The sequence below is a fragment of the Acinonyx jubatus genome, chromosome A2 (assembly GCF_027475565.1).
Source record: "Acinonyx jubatus isolate Ajub_Pintada_27869175 chromosome A2, VMU_Ajub_asm_v1.0, whole genome shotgun sequence".
Taxonomy (NCBI): domain Eukaryota; kingdom Metazoa; phylum Chordata; class Mammalia; order Carnivora; family Felidae; genus Acinonyx; species Acinonyx jubatus.
This window is the reverse complement of record NC_069383.1, coordinates 5,877,775-5,898,610: the sequence shown is the minus strand read 5'-3', so window position 1 is coordinate 5,898,610 and position 20,836 is coordinate 5,877,775. Positions and strand designations below refer to the sequence as shown.

At 47.0% G+C, this 20,836-nt stretch overlaps 1 long non-coding RNA gene across 1 annotated transcript; it reads right to left on the bottom strand.

Annotated features, from left to right (window-relative positions):
• Positions 1 to 2,998: 2,998 nt before the first annotated feature.
• On the bottom strand, positions 2,999 to 20,645 carry LOC106969579 (uncharacterized). The gene is made up of 4 exons (XR_003417585.2): positions 20,481 to 20,645; positions 18,486 to 18,526; positions 18,183 to 18,389; positions 2,999 to 3,121 (listed from the first exon to the last, which is right to left on the bottom strand). It is a non-coding gene; the product is annotated as an uncharacterized LOC106969579 (long non-coding RNA).
• Between the last annotated feature and the right edge of the window lie 191 nt (positions 20,646 to 20,836).

The following is a 20,836-nucleotide window of genomic DNA, read 5'->3' as shown; positions in this document are numbered from 1 at the left end:
GTGAGTTGACGTCTGTCATAGGTTGAATTGTGTTCCCCAAACACCGCGAAGTCCTCACCCCCAGGACTTGTGAGTGTGACCTTATTTGGAAAAAGGTTTCTGCAGATGATTAAGTTGGGATGAGGTCATTAGGGTGAGCTCCAATCCAATGGCGGGTGCCGTAATAGAAAGGGGGAAAGACAGACACACAGGGAGAACACCACATTGAAGACATGAATTTGAGGCCCCGAGCCCAGGGACGACTAGATGCCGGGACACAGCCCTGGAACACATCCTCCCCTAGCAGCTTTCGAGGGAGCACGGCTGTGCTGATGCCTGGAGCTCAGACTTCTGGCCTCCAGAAGCAGGAGACAATAGATCTCTGCTGTTTAGGCTACCTAGGTTCGTGGTCCACGTTTAGTGGGGCACCTGGGTGGCTCAGTTGGTTAAGCATCCAACTTCAGCTCAGGTCGTGAGCTCATGGTTCGTGGGTTCGAGCCCCGCGTCGGGCTCTGTGCTGACCGCTTGGGAGCCTGGAGCCTGCTTCTGATTCTGTGTCTCCCTCTCTCTCTGCCCCTCCCGCACTCATGCTCTGTCTCTGTCTCAAAAATGAATGAGCATTAAAAAAAAAAAAAAAAAAAGGTGGCCCCAGGAAACTAATGCGTTGCCCAAAGCATCCGCTGGTTTCTGCCTCCTGCCTGCCAGGCCAGTCTGTCTGTCTGTCTGCCGCCTGCCATGGCTGTTTCCCAGCCTGGCCATCAGAGGGTGGTGGTGATGTCAGCAAGACCGGGGTCTCAGACCCCTTGCTCGTGGGACTGAAGCCCTCGGCCGGCCTCCAGACACCATTGGGCCCTCCCGCACAAGGGCATCAGGAGAGGTACCGAGGGACTGGCTCGGCTGAGGCCCCGACACAAACCGCCGGCCCCGTGGAGCTGCAGCTAGCCGAAGAGGGCGTCTGGCGCAGGGCCTGGGAAGCTCGCGGGTCCATCCAGTTCTGTCACGTAGCCGCGGCGAGAGCTGCCACCACTCAGGCTCCCACCTGCGAAACGGGTTCTTCATGCTTCCCAATCGCAGGTCCCAGGGGCACGCTCACGCGCACAGGATATTTTTGGGCGCCACGAGAACTGGGGAGCTTCTGGCGTTTGGGGCGCCGCGTGCGAAGCACCCTGTAGCGCGCGGACGCCGCCTGGGGAATGATGGTCTCATTCCCCGTCCTTCCCGGTTTGTGATGTGCTCTCTGACCACTTTCCTTTTGAGAAAGGATGAGTCATTCTCGTGCCCCCCAAGTTCTTGCTAATTTAGCGTCATTTGCATGTGCAGCCTTTTAGGTGATTTAACTTGTAAATTTCCCTCAATAATTCCAGCTCCGTTACTTTAGGCCCTGATTGCAGCACTTAAATTTTTTAGTATTCCGTGCACCTCCTTCCAAGATGTGTGGGCTCAGCCGCCATCAGAGCAGCCAGAAAGCCCTCCAGCCTCCTGTCTGGAGGCTGCGGCTTGACAGTTCCCCCGGCGAGGGCTGTGCCCAGGCTCTGAGAGCAAAGAGGGGCACAAAGGGGTTGTCGCTGAGCTCTGCGCCCCACGGGTCTTCTCCACGGAGTGTCCATAAATGCAGGTCCTCATGCACTGGTACAGCCCTGCTGGGGGGGCACCTGCCGTCCGGCATCTCAGTCCTCCGTGGGGGATTTCACATGGGTCACACTTCTCAACTCCACACCCGGCAGGTGTCCCCCCTCGGGTCCCCATCCCGCCCCCGGATTCATCCCCCATCCTTTCTGGTCCTGCTCTGTGTCTCAGGGGCTGGCCCCGAAGGCTGTACCCCCAGCGGGAGCTCAGAGGGGGACTCATCTGGGTGCCTCAGGACAACTGTTCCTACAGGGAGGCCCCTCCCCCACCCCACTGGGCTCTACTAATAAGATTTTCTTCCCGGGGTGCCTGGCTGGCTCGGTTGGTAGAGCATGGGGCTCTTAATCTCAGGGTGATGAGTTCAAGCCCCACGTTGGGCATGGAGCCCACTAGATAGATAAATAGATAGACAGGCAGATAGATGGATAGATTTTCCTCCTTCAGGCCCAGGAGGGTCGAGGTTCTGTTGTGCCTACTTTGGGGGCAGTTGTTACCTTATCTGCCCCTGGCCTCTGCAAGTTCCCTTCTGTGCTGGTTGTTGCAAAACCAACCCCATCAAACTTAGTGACAGAAAGTGATCACTTTGGTACGTGTCCTGGGTCCTGGGAGTCAGGAACTCAGACAAGGCAGAGAGAGGCAAGTAGTCTCTGCTCCTCAGCCAGGATGACTGGAAGGCTGGACGACTTGGCGGCCCAGTCATCTGGAATCATCTGGAAGCTTCCTTGCTCGCATAAGGTCTAACAGCTGAGACTGGCTGTCAGCCAGAACTCCTACACATGGTCTCTTCATCTGGTCGCTCTGCGCAAGCTGGCTCGGGCTAGCGCCCAGGAGAGCACAGTACAAGTCCCCGGCATTTGAATGATCTTGCCTCGGAAGTCACATGGCGTTACCTGTTCCCCGCAGGCGGCTCTGCTCCTGAAGCCGGCTCTGGAAAGCGGATGTGGCTGTACTTGGGGCTGGAAGGGTCCACACGGCCCTTCTGACCCTCAGTCACTAGCTTCCCCACCGAGGCCCAGGAGGGTACAGCGAACTGGCATTAGATCTCTGTGTGTGTGCCCTGCGGCTGCCAGGGAAGCTGGGATGATGAGTGTCTGGCATTTTCTGCTTCGAGAGTCGGGGGGATTTTTGCCCCATAAAAGGCGTTCCCTAGATGTATGAATAAAAAACATATTAAGGTAGATGAAGAACTTTAGATGCTGAGGGGTTACTGAATCCAAGAGACGTCTGCTTGGTCCTGGGACCCAGAGAAAAGTCAGTTCTGACGTGTCCCTGGAAACGATGTCGGAGTGTGCCCTCTCTGGGCTCCTCCAGCAGAATCTACAATTAAATGCGGTATACGTTTCTCCCCTTTTTTTTGATGGGAATGGCATCTGCGATAAAATTTTAACTGCAATTTCAAAAACTGTGGTGGAACCTTTTAATAAAGTCAGCGAGCAATTACAGACTCCGGAGTTTGGATGCATATAAAGGATACCTTCTTCTGTCATCTTTAAATTCAACTTAAAATCGGTGGAACCTGAAACAAAAGCGATAAAAATGAGATAAAGTCTATGTAAATTATTCTGACATTGAGAAGCAGATTGTAACAAAACACTTTCAGATCACAAAAAAAGCAATAATGGACCCAGGCGAAGGGACAAATTTTGAATAGAAGCTATGAATAGGTTTGGGGATTGTTTGATAATCCAGTTAATGAATCACATGAACACACACACTGGAAAAAGGATGTAACTTCTTTGCTAATTTGACAAGAAATGCTGACATTGACAAAGATAAAACTCAAACAGCACCACTTCAAGGAGGCTGTCCATGACGCCCTGATTAATAAATGTCATTAATTCAAAGGTTTTTTTTTTAGTTTATTTTTTATTTTATTTTGTTTTTAACGTTTATTTATTTCTGAGAGACAGGGAATGAGCAGGGGAGGAACAGGGAGAGAGGGAGACACAGAATCCGAAGCAGGCTCCAGGCTTTGAGCTGTCAGCACAGAGTCCGTCGTGGGGCTCGAACCCACAAACCGTGAGATCATGACCTGAGCCGAAGTCAGACGCTCAACCGACTGAGCCACCCAGGGGCCCCTAATTTGTTTGTTTGTTTGTTTGTTTATTTATTATTTTTGAGAGAGAGAGAGAGAGGAGGGGAGGGGCAGAGGGAGGGAGAGACACAATCCCACATAGGCTCTGCACTGACAGAGCCCCGAAGTGGGACTCAAACTCACAAACCATGAGATCATGACCTAAGCCAAGATCAAGAGTCGGACACCCGACCGACTGAACCCCCCAGGTGCCCCAATTCAAAATTTTAATTCTAAGATTAATCCCTGAGCACCTCCTGGCTGACAGCAAGGAACCTGCTTGGGATTCTTTCTCTCCGTCTCTCTACTCCTCTCCCTACTTGTGGCCGTATTCTCTCTCTCTCTCTCTCAAATTAAATAAATAAGCATTAAAAAATAACAACAACAACAAAACAGATTAGTCCCTGAGCAAAAAATAACTTGAAATGCACTGAAACCTTAAAACTCATATGTGAAACTTGATAGAGATTTCCTCGAATGTGGAAAAAAAAATCCTTAAAATTTATAATAATTACTATCAGCAATGCACTGCAAAGTTGTATTGCTAAGGGTCCAATCAGGAGACAGAAACCGCACAGCAACTTGCACAAGGGAAGTTTAACGTAAAGAATTAATTTTAACATGGGGTTGGAGTAATAAGGGATTGGCTAGAAAGAAGTAAAGAGGGTTCTTGGGGCGCCTGGGTGGCTCAGTCGGTCAAGCGTCTGACTGCAGCTCGGGTCATGATCTCCTGGTTCCTGAGTTCCAGTCCCATATTGGGCTCTGTGCCGACAGCTTGGAGCCTGGAGCCTGCTTTGGATCTCTCTCTCTCTCGCTCTCTCTCAAAAATAAATAAATATTTTTTAAAAAGAAGAAGTAAAGAGGGTTCTTGAAGAATGCAGGCTGGGGACACCCAGCGAGTGTCCATCACCCAGGGTGAGACGAAGCACCCACGAAGACGTCCCTCTGCAGGGCTGAGATCCAGGCCTTGGTTGGAGACAGCGTGGCTCGCTGCCCGGCAGAGAAGTCACTGAGGCGCCAGGTTGGCCGCACTTGCTGGAGATCCGCTGCCCGGGGGGCCAGAGGACCCTCCACAGGGAGGCGTCCTATCTCAGAACTCGCCCCAAAGCCACAGGAGAGGACGCCAGGGGACGCTGATCACGGGCTACAACCCCCACCCCCGCCACCAGGCGAAGCTGGCCCCCCCGGGGACGCCAAGGGAAGCTCCTGGCGGCGGGGAAATTTTAGAGCTGGGTGCTGCACACAGCACACAGGCTGTTGGAACGCAGACACCCAGACACTTCGGAAGCTGCTAGTCGCGGGAGGAGCCTCACGTGCTACGGGAACCAGGAGAGAAACCCTTCTCTTCCAGCGGCCCTCTAGCGCCCTCTCCTGACAAAGGTTAACACCCAACAGTTGGCGAACAAAATATTTCCAGGACCACCCCCCCACACCCACCCCGCCGCCCTAATTATCAGAAAGCGGACCGCGAAGGGGTGTCAGGAGCTGAAATGCAATCCAATTTCTCTGGTAAGAGTGTCTTCATTTGAAGAGTTAGCCAAAGGACTTCTAGCCAAAAACCGTTAAGAAAAAAATCTTAGAGAGGTGTAGATGGTTAATAAAGAGGTTTTCGTTTTCTGGATTTTATGATGTCTTGTGGTATCTTTCAATTTTTAAAAATTTGTAATGTTAGGGGGCCCTGCGTGGCTCCGTGGGTTGAGCGTCCGACTTCGGCTCAGGTCATGATCTCACGGTTTGTGGGTTCGAGCCCCGCGTCGGGCTCTGCGCTGACAGCTCGGAGCCTGGAGCCTGCTTCGGAATTTGTGTCTCCCTCTCTCACTGCCTCTCCCCTACTTGTGTTCTCTCTCTCTCAAAAATAAATAAAATGTAAAAAAAATAAAATAAAAATTTGTAACATTATTTTTTTTTTCATTCTGAGTAAGTACTTTCATTCCTAATATCGTATTTGTAATAATTGTCTTTTTTTTTTTTTTCATAAATGGCCTTCCCAAGTTACATTAGTTTCAGGGCCCCCCAGACTGGATCTGCCCTTGCCCATGGGAAAAACTTCCAAGCTGTTTTTATAAGCGTTGCTCATCAAGACCCATGTCAGATCTCAGCTTCCTTTGAATACTTTAACTAAACTGATAACTTGGCCTCTCGGTAAATTGCTGTGGCGCTAAAGGGGGGAAATGCTGGGTTTTCTATACTCTACATGCAACACTTCTGAAACCAGAGGTGTGGGTTGTCCACACCAAGTAATTCTCCAGTTCTCTGCCACACCAAGTGGGTGTCCTACAGTTCAGTCCAACGCGGACCCTATCTCCCTGGATGGAGCATCACCTCCCACGGGTGAAGGGCTCCGTCCCACGGGACTGCGCCCACCCTACTGCACGCACCAGCCCCACTCCAGGTTGCCACCTGTTTGAGACTGACTGGCTTTAAATCAGAGGTTCCTACCACCCTTTCCTCAGGTTGGATAACTTGGTAGGATGAGTGAGAGAAGTCAGGAAAAGAGTGTACTTACTAGATTGCCAGTTTATTAAAAAGGGGTGAACTCAGAACAGCCAGATTGAAGAGATGGGTGGGGCTACAGGGAAGGGGAACTGGGCTTCCACGCCCTCTCCAGACAACTAAAGAAACTAACTCCCCAGCACCTCCACATGCTCAGTAACTCAGAGGCTCTATGAACCCCTTCAATTGGGTTGTTGTTGTTGTTAATGGAGGGCTCATGTCATAGGCTCCACTGATGAAAGCATTGGCCATTAGTGATTAACTCAACTTCCAGCCCCTCTCCCCTCCCTCTTGGAGGGTGTGGGGTGTGTGTGTGTGTGTTATGTGTGGCTGAAGGGCCAACCCTCTAATCAGGAGGTTGGTTCCCTTGGCAACCAACCAGACTCCATCCCGAGGTTCATCCTGGAACCCCCCCAGCCCCAGCCATCTCCTTCACATACAAAAAGGCACTTATCACTTCAGAGATTCCAAGGTTTTGGAAGGTGCCTACCAGGAAGTGGGGCAGAGACCAAATATATATTTCTTATTATGTCAAAGGCACTTTTTTATCTGTATGTTCATTGGGTACCTAGCCCACGCCACTGTCTATTTTTATTTAACTAAAATTTCTTTCTAGCTTCACACAAATGTGTCTCCTTTTCCTGGGATGTGCAGAGAATTCTCGATCTCCTTCACAGCAACGGTCACTTCCTACTTTGGATTGTAAACTCCTAGAGGGAAGGGGTCATTTTATTTATATATGTGAACTTGAACTTGTAGCAGCATTCAATAAATGTCAGTTGCATGAAGTAAGAGAGTCCTCTTGCCTCCTTTATTAGATTATAAGCTTCTTGAGGACAGGGCTAGGATTAAAGTTGAGGGAACTCAGAGAGGTCATCCAGTCTAACCCCTGGGTACAGGGTGGGGAAATGAGGCCCGTAATAGGGCATATCCTTGAGACCCTGAGGGCAAGGCCACACGGTATCATCTTCAATTTCAGTGTTCTTTCTATCCTTCATGGTGTGTGTGTGTGTGTGTGTGTGTGTGTGTGTGTGTGAGATGGGGTAGGAGGGCAGAGATGGAGAGACAAGTGGAGCTAAAAACGCCACAGGCCCCAGTGGCTGAGTCAGGCATCTGTCCTTCTCCCAATTCTTGGCACAGGTAAGTGTGTCGGGAACAGAACCCCGAGAGTCTATTGTTTAGGGGGGCACTTATTTGTCTCAGTCAACGGAGCATGTAACTCTTGATCTCAGGATTGAGTTCGAGCCCCACTTTGGGGGTAGAGATTACTTAAAAATAAAATCTTAAACAAAATAAAACATAAAAATGGGAGCGGTTAGGGACATGTAATCAAAATCTTCCAAAATTCCTGACAACTTCAGTAGCGGGCTGGGGCCTGGGTCTTAGTGATAGTTCTTTTTTTTTTCCAATTTTGTTTAACATTTTTATTTATTTTTGAGAGAAAGAGACGGAGACAGAACACAAGCTGGGGAGGTGCAGAGAGAAAGGGAGACACAGAATCTGAAGGAGGCTCCAGGCTCCGAGCTGTCAGCACAGAGCAGGATGCGGGGCTCGAATTCACCAGCGGTGAGATCATGACCTGAGCCAAATCGAACACTTAACCACCTGAGCCACCCAGGCGCCCCCTAGCGATAGTTCTTAAAAGGGGGAATTAATGGGTGAAGAAGCAGAAACTTAGAGAAAAAAAAACCTTAATATTCTTCATTTTCTCTCAAATTGTTGTTCGGACTTACAGTTTCATGAACAGAGTATGAAGAGATGTGTATTTCTCAGATGTCCCCACTCTTCTCAGCTTAGATATTATCAAACAAATGCCAGTCTAACAGCAAGCCAATCATTTCTTAACATGGTTAATTTGTGTTTCTTTAGTTACTGGGTGGGTTGAACATCTTTTTAAATGTTTGTGGGTCCTCTGAATACTTTTTGGGAAAATCCTGTGGTTGGTTGTTATGGTTGGTGCTTAATAACAATAATTCAATGGAGTACATTTTAAGTGAAAAATTTTTAATGTTTATTTTGAGAGAGAGAGACAGATAGGCAGACAGAGCATGAGCAGGGGCGGGGCAGATAGAGAGGGAGACACAAAATTTGAAGTAGGCTCCGGGCTCTGAGATGTCAGCACAGAGTCTGACACGGGGCTTGAACTCCCGAGCCTCGAGATCATGACCTGAGCTGAAGTTGGATTCTTGACCCACGGAGCCGCCCAGGTGCCCCCTTCTTTAAATGTTTTAAAAGAGAGAAGTAGGGCACCTGGGTGGCTCCATGGGTTAAGCATCCAACTTTGGCTCAGGTCATGATCTCAAAGGTCATGAGTTTGAGTCCCACATTGGGCTCTTGGATGTTAGCACAGAGCCTGCTTGGATCCTCTGACCCCCCTCTCTCTCTGCCCCTCCCCCACTTGTGCTATCTCTCTCTCTCCCAAAATAAATAAACATTTAAAAAATTAATACATAAAACTAAACGAAGGAGAGAAGTAGAGGGCGGATTCTACTAGTGGATGGCCGCCTCCCAGTAGATCATGGAGAATCATGCTTACACATAGCAGGTACTCAATAAACACGTAGCAGATTAACGGACCATCATCAAGGATCCTGCTTGGTGAGATGTGTGGGATACCATTCTGCCCTGCTTTTTCTCTCCCAATTTATTCTGGGCTTGGGTAGGGGAATGAAATCTCTTCCTGCTTTGGTGGGGAGGGGAGCCAAGGTGGAGATAGGACACAATGGCCCAACATGAACAGGTGTACTAATCCTACCCGGCTCAAGTTTTGTAGCGATGATTCCAGAAAACACCCCGGGAAGGGTTTGGCTTGTAGAACCTGGCACTTTCAGCTCTTGCTAGATACTTCTCTTGAGCTGCGAGCCAACACAAATCTGAATCTCACCACGAGAGGGGGCCCTAAACTCAGGATGATTCTGAAGTTTGGTCAGGTGCTGTCTTCAAAGTTATCCCTCAGAAATTCTGATTTTCCACCTAAAATATTTCCTCACAAGTTTAAGTGGCTGCAAGAAATGCAACTGCCTGTCTAGCGTAGTTATACCTACTTTTTAAAACTCTTGGCTACATATTCAGTGATATGTAAATATCAGCAATTTGATATCCACGATTTAAAAAATACATAAAGTCTGGGGCACCTGGGTGGGTCAGTTCGTGAAGCATCTGACTTCGGCTCAGGTCATGATCTTGAGGTTCATGAGTTCGAGCCCCGCATCGGGCTCTGTGCTGAAAGCTCAGTGCCTGGAGCCTGCTTCAGATTCTGTGTTTTCCCCTCTCTCTGCCCCTCCCCCATTCTGTCTCTCAAAAATAAATAAATATTTTTTAAAAAATGTTAAATACATAAAGTTCTTTTTTAACTATTCCTTTTAAACTTGTCTTTCCATCACCTCCCTCATCTAATTTTTTTCCTTAATTTTTCCAATAATGAAGAAATTCCCTCATCTAATTTTATCCTAAGAGAATATATGTTATTTGGGGAGTCTTTTTTTATAGATTGTCCCTATCATACTTCTCAGCAACAAAGATATAAATAAAAATATTTTTAAAATTTTATATCCTATGATCATGAGTCTCTAAGTACTGAGAAGTTTCTTCTGGTTAGAGTTAACATTGTTATCATGAGTAAATGTGTATTTCATTAAATCAACATAAATATGTTGCCAATTTTGACAAATAATTGTTAAACAGAAAAAGTAATTTTTTAAAATGTTTATTTTTGAGAGAGAGAGAGAGAGACAGAGTGCAAGCGAGGGAGGGGCAGAGACAGAGAGGGAGACACAGAATCTGAAGCAGGCTCCAGGCTATGAGCCATCAGCACAGAGCCTGATGCGGGGCTCGAACCCACCAGCCACGAGATCATGACCTGAGCCAATGTCAAACACTTAACAGACTGAGCCACCTAGGCACCCCTAAAAAGTCAATTGTTATTGGAAATGCCCCTCTTAATGAGGTGAATGAGGTCGTTTGTATTTTCCAATCTGCTGGAAAAAGTCACATTGCTAACCAAATACACTCCTATTTCCACTGCTTGGAATGGATTTTGGGCTCTGCAGCTAACACTGGCATGAGAGTGACAGTGTGGAGGCGCTGATTAAAGCCTGGACGAAAGCCTCTGAGCAATGTCCCCTGCGCACATGAATTAGGTTCCATTGCCTACACGTGAAAGCACACTAGGACAAAATTTTCAAGTGGCTGAAATAAAACTTGACTTGCTCCTTCATCCCTCGTCTAGGTAGTCCTCAATCTCCATAAATTACGTTAGTGTTTGCATCCATTTTTTTCTCACCCTTAACTGCCTTGAGCCAGGTGTGTATCTCTTTCTACCTGAACCATGGCAATGACGTCCAGACCCCTCTAGTCCTTCCTGCACATGGTGATCAGACCGGTCCTACTTATGCCTCTTGTATCCTACCTCTCCTTTGCCAACAGAACAAAACAAACTTTCTTATCTCCTAGAATAAGAAGTCTAGACTTCTGTGGCTGTCATTCAGGGCTCCCTGGGATGTCCATTTCTGTCCTCTTGAACGTCACAGCCTGTTCTCTTCCAGTATCCTCTCCCTGTCTGGTGGGCCTCCCTCACCATGATTATCTCACAAATTGCAGTTTCTCTGGACCAATGGGAAGTCCCTCTTGGTCAGGTCCTCTCCGGGAGAGTTGGTTCCTTCTGGTCTGCCCCTGTCTTCACGTAAGGGGAAGGGCATGAGACAAGGTATTTCTTTGCTCACACCGTGCACCAGAAATAGATTCATCCTGATACTTGTGGAGCAATCAGAGAATAGAGATTTCAAATAAACGTTCCTAGGGAATTATTATATATTAAGACTGTTTACTAAGCATCTGCTGTGTTTACCACTGTGCTAGGCACTGGCGACAGAAATAGAAATTTAAGATCCAGTCTGATGAGGGACCGTAAGACAAGCTGAGGGCTAAGCGCAAGCTAGCACAACCCCCTCCCGCCTCTTGGGATCTGTGTGATATTCCTCAGGCCCCCCTGGCTGCCCAAGAACCAAGGAAAGGAAAGAAAACAAACGGTTAACCGACAGAGATCACAGGCCTGCAGGACCCGAGTCTTTACCAGTTTACAAATGTCTTAGTAAATTACAAGAAAAAGGCAATCTTATCAATAGCCTCATGTCCAGGAACTCCCCACTGTCTCAATGTTAATGCGTTGCTAGAGGGAAAAACAACCTTAGCTTGACAACAGCTAAGCCTCCAGTAATCTGTGAGTCTTTAATAGCAAATGGAAACCATGTTAAGAAACTTCCTCTTAGGGGCGCCTGGGTGGCTCAGTCGGTTAAGCCTCTGATTTAGGCTCAGGCCATGATCTCATGGTTTGTGAGTTTGAGCACCACATTGGGCTCTGTGTTGATAGCTTGGAGCCTAGAGCCTTTCAGATTGTGTCTCATGTGTCTCCTTCTCTGTCCCTCCTCCACTTGCGCTCTGCCTCTCTCTCTCTTAAAAATAAATAAACATTAAAAAATCGATTTTAAAAAGAAACTTCCTCTTCACTTTACCTCCCCTAACCCCATAGTATATAACCACTCTTCACAAGCCCAGTGCAGCTCTTTCTGCCCACGGGTCCTGTCCCCGTGCTCTAATAAAAGCACCTTTTTGCACCAAAGACATCTTCTAGAATTTTCTTGGCCGTCAGCTCTGAACATTCATCACCCCAAACCTCCTCATAGTCTGTCTTCCCTCAAAGAGCTGATCATTTACTTGGGGAGACAAGAATTCCACACATTAAGAGTGGCAAATAAAACAGTATAGAACCAAATGCAAAACGAACCTGTTATCATTTCTGATAAACTATTTTCCTATATTTTTACTTTAAAATTTTTAAAAGAAAAGTAACACATACTTGTCAAAATGAAATGTTTTGAAGTATAAAGAGTAAAAGTGAAAGTCCCTATTCACTCCCTTCTCAATCCTTCTTGGTGAATACCCTTCTAGACTGTTCTCAATGGTATACGTATAGATAAATATACGTATGTAAATGCATATATACACATACACAGTATTTTTAATTGTGTTATCATAGACATACTGTTCTGCCACTTGCTTCTTTCAATTTTAAACCTCCCCTGTCCTACATATGTACAAATCTACTCTGTTCTTTCTTTCTTTTTTTTAAATTATTTTTTTCTTTTAGAGGCAGAGAGAGTGCACAAGCTGGGGAGAGAGAGAATCCCAAGCAGTTTTCACACTCAGTGGCAGAGCCCAATGTGGGGCTTGATCTCATGCCCCTGGGATTATGACCTCAGCTGAAACCAAGAGTGGGATGCTCAACCGACTGAGCCAGCCAGGCTCCCCACTACTCTGTTGTTTCTTTTCTTCCTTTCTTTCTTCTTCTTCTTCTTTTTTAATGTTTATTGATTTTTGAGAGAGAGAGAGAGAGACAGAGCATGAGCAGGGGAGGGGCAGAGAGAGAGGGAGGCACAGAATCCGAAGCAGGCTCCAGGCTCTGAGCCGTCAGCACAGAGCCCGACGCGGGGCCCAAACCCAAACCTGAACCCATGAACCGTGGATCATGACCTGAGCTGAAGTCGGATACCCAACCGACTGAGCCACCCAGGCACCCCAGTTTACCATTATTTAAAAATTATTCTGGCTAAAATAAGGGAATGGGATGCATCTATATTATTCCATTTGCAGCTCAAGAGACACTGCGAAATATGGCAGAGAGTCCAAGTTAGGCCCTGTTCCCTTTGCTTATTTTATTTTTATTTTATTTTTTTTTTTTTATCTTCCGCAACGTAAATTTATTAACAGAAAACAGTAATTTGAGGAGTCCTGTTCACGGACAGAGACAATGGCAACCTCCCTGCCTGCAGGTACTATCAGAGGGGATGTGGGTGACGTCCTCAATCTGCCCGATATTCATTCCTGGGCGGACCAGGACTCACCTCTAGCCCCATGTCCAAGGTCTTGGTCCTGTATCCCGCTGTGGCCACATCCTGGGCAGCCGACATGGCAGCATACAGAGGGGCCTCATTTCCACTTCCTTGCCAGAAAGATTGGAGACATGGATAGAAGTGTCACTGAAGGATGCAAAGATGTGGCGGGCACCAAATATGTTTTCCCCTATGGCCCCCTGACGTCCAAGGCTGAGGACCTACTCTTCCTTCCTTTCCTTCCCCTTGCCAGGTGCCATTTCTGCCCATCTTTTCCAGACTCTGCCACTGGAAGAAGCCCCTGTCCTCTTTTCTTTTCAACTTAGCTTTTGAGCCAGGCAATAGTACGATTACAAACAATCCGAACGGTCCCTCTCAATCGTGAGACTTGCGATGTAACAAAACTTAAAGGCATTTTTGTGGACGTGCTTTCGTGGACCCAGAGACATTGGGCTAAGCCTGTCTAGCGCTTCGGGTCTCCCTGGTAACAGTGCCTATTAGGCCAGGCTTGCACCCACCAGTTCTGGGGAAGGGTGGCCCTTCCCCACAAGGCTGAAGCGGTTCTCTGGCAGAACAACCTGGAAAAGCAGGAATAGACTCTGTCGCTAAAGGGGCAGTAAAGCCATCAGCACTTGGGGCCACTGCACATCCCTCCAGTCCAGCTTCTATGAGGTCTGATGGTGTCACCAGGAGACCAGTGGTGATGATGAGGGAAACAAAGGCAAGAAATATGTGGTTTAAATTAAATTCCCTTATAGCCTGCAGCCCGCTAATAGACGCCAGAGACTTGTAGCGTGTGACACTCCCCAAGAAGTTTATGGCTGCCTTAATGCCTTAATATTTACACTTCCTTAAAAATTAAAAGCAACCTTATTTTGACAGTAGCTAAATCTTCAGGGTCCTTTGACACCTTGCTTTCAGCATCCAGAAATTCTTTGGAGACCTATGTTATCTATAACTCCCCTCCCTCCACAAACTCAAAATATACAATAAGTCTTTCCCATACCCGCAGCTGCTTTTTCTGCCCATGGGTCCTGTCCCTGTGCTTTAATAAAATCAGCTTTTTGCACCAAAATAAAAAACAAAAAACAAAAAACAAAACAAGCGAACAAAAACCAAAAGAGTCTCTAGAATTCTTTCTTAGCGTTTGCTCACGAACTCCACCTCAAATTCCATCAGTGTCATCCAGAGACCAGGGAGAGGCTGAAGTTTCCGTTGTTCTTATTCCCATATGAACCATGACAATAAATCCTCATATTTTGAGATTCCTGTGTGCGTCTGATCCTTGACCCCAACAGGTCTAACTCAGACATAAACAAACCGTTTTATAAACAAAAATATGTAAATAACCAGGAAGCAAGCATGGGAAGGCGTTCACTCCCCTGGTATGAAGCATAATGAACATCATAAGAACTATAAGATGCCTCCTTTCCCCACCTCCTCATCTCCCCTCCTCTTTCCCCTGTTCTTCTTTCATTTTCCCTTGAAAAAGGGCAAATTGCAAAAACCATAATATCTAATTCTGTTGAAAAGGTAAAGCCATAAATTTACCAGTAAGTATAGGAAGTCTAGAATTTGTACCTTTTATGGAGTACTCTACAGGAATATCACTGAACAAAAGAAAAGAAAACAACTACTAACAACCACAACAGAACACCCTAAATATAGGAAAGGATTGACATCAGAGATGACCTTCACCATTATAAATAACGAATAATTAGAAACAACCTTGTGGCTAGTCTTCCTGAGTCAATATCTTTTTTTTTTCTTTCTCTCTCATTGTAATGGAATCCTTCCCTGACGTACATGGTGCATGGCTATCCAGATGGAGCTCTACATTTCCCAGCCTCCTTTGCGCAGGTGCAACCATGTGACCACGCACGGGGCCGATGGGGATGTCAGGCGGGAAGCATGTGACTTCCGATGGCAGCCCCCTTCACCTTTTCCCTTCTCTCTGCCTAGAATGTGGACGTAGTCATGAGCAACCAGGTGCTCCGCAGAGGTGGGCAGGTTCCTGCAGATGGCAAAGCAACGAGATGGAAAGAGCCTGCGTCGCTGAGCCACGGAGCCACCGTATCAGCTCTGGGCTGTTAGACAAGCAAACAAAATTTCAATTTCTCTGGAGTCTGTTCCAGCTGGCAAGCCTGTATCCTAACACACACGCAAATGACCCACAATAGGAGATGATGGGCTGATCAGTTGTATTTCTACTTGCTGAGATATTAGGTAGCTGTTGAAATTATATTTATGAAGGTATGAAATAATAATGAAAACTCTTAAACTATATTAATTTTTATTTTTTTTTAATGTTTATTTGTTTTTGAGACAGAGAGAAACAGAGTGTGAACGGGGAGGGTCAGCGAGAGAGGGAGACACAGAATCTGAAACAGGCTCCAGGCTCTGAGCCGTCAGCACAGAGCCTGACGCGGGGCTCAAACTCACAAACCGCGAGATCATGACCTGAGCCGAAGTTGGATGCTTAACCGACTGAGCCACCCAGGCAGGCACCCCAAGCCATATTAATTTTTAAAAGTACAGTTAAAAATTGCATACGTGGGTTTTTAATATATTGAGGAAAGGCTCTTATTAAGAAAGAGATACTGGGGCGCCCGGGTGGCTCAGTCTGTTAAGCCTCTGACTTGGACTCAGGTCATGATCTCGCAGTTCACGAGTTTGGACCCCACGTCGGGCTCTGTGCTGAGGGCTTGGAGCCTGGAGCCTGCTTGGGATTCTGTGTCTCCCTCTCTCTCTCTCTGTCCCTCCCCCACTCGTACTTTGTCTCTCTCTCTCTCTCTCAAAAATCAATAAAACATTAAAAAAAGCTACAAAAATAAATAAACATTGAAAAAAGTTAAGAAAAAAGAAAAAGATACTGGAAATATTTACACTGAAATGTCAACAATGGTTATAGTGTAGGTAATGAAACATCAGGGGATTTATATTTATTCTTCCCTCACTTTATGATTTAAAATTTTCTAGTAAGAGAAAAATAAGAAAAATTTGTTAAGTGGTACTCCCAAACTGTTCAGCCAATCTTCTCTTCTCCCGGGACTGGCTGCCCCCAGGCTTGGCCTTTTGTGCAGGTAATATAGGCATCAGCAAGTGGAACAGGGAAGGAGGAGAAGGGCTCCTCTCTTCCGGCTCCCCCCACAGGCTCCCTTGCAAGATTATTCCTGATGACAGCAATTCCATTACTAACATCTCTTCACTATTAACCTCTATGGCGGCTATCCAATCCCTCCTTTGGGGGTAACACACTAAGTATCTGACGCATTAGGATGAATCACTTAGGCTGGAGCAGATTCGTAATTCGTGCTTGTGAGGAGGTGGGCATGGGTGGAGCGGTGGAGGTAGGAGGGCAAAGAAGGGGTGAGTAGGGAACAGCAAAAGGTAGGTATCATCAACCTAAAGCTTTGCCTAGATGAGTCACTGAGCCAGATGCTGCTGTCTACTCAACGTCCACTCTCCTCTTCTTCCTGATGACCAATTTTTTTTTTCAGGGGTGAGGAATGATTCCCCAACATGCCTTGCAAGTAGTGGCTATTTTCTTCTAGTCAAATGACTTTCTGTTTTAAAAAAAATTTTTTTATGTTTATTCATTTTTGGAAAGACAGAGGGAGACAGAGCACAAGCAGGGGTGGGCCGGGGGGCGGGGAGACACAGAATCCGAAGCAGGCTCCAGGCTCTGAGCTGCTAGCACAGAGCCCGACGCGTGACTCGAACTCACGAACCGCGAGATCATGACCTGAGCTGAAGTTGGACACTCAACCGACTGAGCCACCCAGGCGCCCCGACTTTCTGTTTTTAAAAAGTTTCCATGTTTATTTTATTTTGGGGTTGGGGAAGGGCAGAAAAAGAGGGAGACACAGAATTTGAAGCAGGCCCCAGGCTCTGAGCTGTCAGCACAGAGCCCGATGCGGGGCTCGATCCCACAAACCGTGAGATCACAACCTGAGCCAAAGTCGGCCGGTTAACAGGCAGAGCCACCCAGGCGCTCCAAGTCTAGTGACTTTCTAGTGACATTTTTTTCCAGTCTAGTCAGAAATGGAAGGGGTGGGGCTTCTGGAAAAGCTATTGTTTTTCTAGTAAAAACAGACTTAGCTGACACACGCTTTTCATTCTTTGCGCTCCCCCTTCTCCTTGTCTGGACCACAGACACAGTGTCTGGGGGTGCAGCGGCCATCTTCTTCCAGGGCATAAAAAGTGTTAAAAGGTAAGTTTCAGGATAAAAGTAAAATCATGATTCCCACGCAGAGATATACAAATGAGCACGTGTTCAAGGTTTTGTTGAACTCGACAACAAAACAGGGAACAAGGCAGATGTTATAACCAGCTCAAAAGAGGAGCCAAGCAGCACACACTCCTATGAAATAAAGGAAGGTGAAGGTGAATGGGACGTAGAGGTGAAACTGGTCCTCCGCAGGGTGGGAGGTGAGACAGTGCAACTTCTACCTGAAAGGGTAGAATTTGCTTCATTACAGACAAGAAGTTCGCGATGCTATTCGTGACCTTCGATTACAGCTGGGAAGGAGCGGCATGGAATCAAGTCTTATCAGCTGGAAGACTGTGCCAACGGGGAGTGCAGTCTTCCATCAGAGGGCACGTTTTTCCTCGAGTGACATCAGCTCTGGACTACAGACCTCAGGACTCCTTTTTTTTTTTTTTAATGTTTATTTATTTTTGAGAGAGGGAGAGACAGAGCACGAGCGAGGGAGAGGCAGAGAGAGAGGGAGACAGAGAACCCAAAGCAGGCTCCAGGCTCTGAGCTCAGAGACCGACGCGGCGCTTGAACCCACGAACCACGAGATCGTGCCCTGAGCCGAAGTCAGACGCTCAACCGACTGAGCCACCCAGACGCCCCTAGACCCCTTCTAAGCGAGAAGAACAAAACCCTATTTGCTTAAGTGACAGTTAGTTTCTGCTAAATGCACCTGGCCACAATGCTCACAGATTCAGCTGAGTTTAACACAATTCAGTTATTAGGAAAATGCCAAGAATCCTAAGCCTTGGGAAACTACAGGTGATATGAAATAATTGCAGCAAGGTAGAGGGATGACAAGGACAGTCTTTTCAGACGTAACGGTATTTCTGAGGGCTTTCTCTGAGGTGAATAACAAAGATACCTGGTTTTGCCTTTCTTTCTTACTTCGCCAGTAGTCCATCAACAGACGGAGTGTCCGCTCTCGGGTGTGATGGAGCCGCTTGCAGGCAGATCAAGGTTTCCACTCACAACAACTAGAAACGCCGGATGGAAACGTCAGACGTCACCCCAGATCGTCAGCTGACTTCAGAAACATGCCGGAAGATAATGGAAGGGCATCTTTAACGTGCTGAAAGAAAACACACCCGTCGGATTAAAACTTCCCCAAAGTTTTAGACAATAGGCTTTATTTAGAAAACAGGATGGTGGAGAGGTCTGATTTTACCTTTTTAACTGCCATGCATCCTATCGATTTGTAATGATTTTCTGGAATCAAGTAAAAAAAAAAAAAAGTAGTTTAGCATTCCGTGGAAGTTTCTCAAACCATAAGCCTACAGCAATGACTACCTACTCTCTGGTCTCTGTGTTTGCTTTTAGTTTTCATTCATCCTTGGACTTAAAATCACAAAACTAATATTGTATGTCAAGTTCTCTTTGACGTTAATAATAGGTTAAACGACAAAACACAGGTTGTTGTGAACTTAGTTCAATAGTATTCCTACCATGGTCGGCTTTATTCATCATCTCTGCCTTTCCTCCTTTATCTTTTCAGAGCTGGAACATCACCTACCCACCTCTTGGGATGATCAGAGGTACCTGGGTTAAACATTTGGGAGCAGAACATGCTAGAAATTCGAAACCGGGATGCAGAACTTGTGGACTACATGCTTTCAGAATGATTCTACCTGAGTCGGGCGGGCCACCAAACCCCTTCTGGCAGTGACTGAGATCCAGCCTCCACATTTCACAGGGAGTCAGAGTAACTCTCCTATTTTACATTTTCAAAATTTCTTTCAGTTTCTCTCATCTTCCAGGGGGATTGAAATGATGTATTTCCAATCAGGTGGGAACAAAATCTCCCTCCCCACCTGCTTGGTTTCTTTGTCCTTCTATGTTTTTCTCATCCAGCTAGGATGCTAAATAAAATGACCACGTCTCCAAATAAGATGATCAGTAATTAAAAACCTACCAGACAGAAAGTGTGAGTCATCATTCAAATTCCCTGAAAATTCCTATTTATAACCACTTCCTTCAAATTCTCATTTATAAATAGAAAAATCAAGAATGAAGTGGTTTTCTTTTCTTTTCTTTTTTTTTTTAACGTTTACATGAAAGTTCACTGTCCTATTAAGGATGTTTGAGGGTTTTCTGATTCCACTCCAGCAAAAGTAAAATCACTTATGCAGAAGTTGCTTGATTCCTTGTTACTATGAAACCCATGGCAACAAAAATACAAACACAAATTAGGAAGAATTCTTCATCCTACGAAATTGCAGTCGAAGCCACTAAATGTCAGCGTTAGGAATAACAGAAAGGAGGTAGGGTAATAAAATACAACAAGAATGATGCAAGTTGAATTACTGGGTAAAAGGGAATATGCGTTTCGATTTTGATAGACTGTGCCACATTGCCCTTGCAGGTACGAAACGGTACCGATGTCAACACAGCCTTGCCATCACAGGCTATCACGTTATTTTCCAGTGTGATAGGCACAAGGTGGTTTCTTGGTGTAGTTTTATATTTATCTCATTGTGAGCGAGGTTAAGTAATGTGTCATACGTTTATGAGCCACTTGTATTTCCTCTTCAGGGAACCATACTGTCAGAGCCTTTGCCCAGTTTTCTATTTTGGTCCTTTTCCTATTGAATTGTAAGAGCTCTTTATATACCAAAGACATTTGTCTTTGGAAGCTCTCAAGCCGCACGCCATCACAATGCTAGTGGATCACAAGTCCAAGGATGGTTTTGGGATTCGGACAGGAAGGGCCAAGGGCCTCAACCGAGAAAACTTTCTGCCGTCTGAGATTTACTCCTATGTTTCATTTCCGGGTTCTCCTATCAAAGGCTCATCTACCCATCGCTCAACGCTCTGTCAGAGCCTGTGCTCAACCCCACGTTCCCAGAACATTTCACAAGTTGCCGTTAATGTTTATGCACACTTGTCTTATTTTCTCACCTAGACATGAGGACGGAACCCAGACCATAAACTTATTTGTATTTACCACATTGCTGGGCAGAGAGCGGCTCTCCATCGACCATTGAGGTTGCTAGTGCGATGGATACCTGGTTAGCAGGGCCAGGGTCGGGGCGGGGGGGGGGGGGGGGGGCGGGAAGCGCCAGGGCAACCAGCCGATTAGTTTCAGGTGAAGCAACCTAAATGTCACCCTGGGCGGAGGCCCGACGGAGACAGGGAAGAAAACCCTGGCGTTTAGGGGGACAACCTGTTTAGTCCGGCCTAGACCGAGGGGAAAGGGTACTCCCTGCCAGGTCCGCTGGTCTTTTTCAAGGCTTTTGGTGAAATGAAGCCAGGCGCAATTTCCTCTGAAGTCGAGCAAACGGGGCCGAGCCTGCGGCCGGGCCGGGACACCACTTCCACCCGGACGGAAACGGCCTAGGGTCCTCCCATAGGCCCCGCCCCCTCACCCGCCACCCTGCCCCGCCCACGCCCTCCCCTCAGCCCCGCCCCGTCCTCTCCCTGCCCCACCCACCCCGCCCACACCGTACCCGTCTTAGCCCCGCCCACAAGCAATACCGGTCCCGCCCCTGTTGGCTCCGCCCACACGGACCCGTCCGCTAA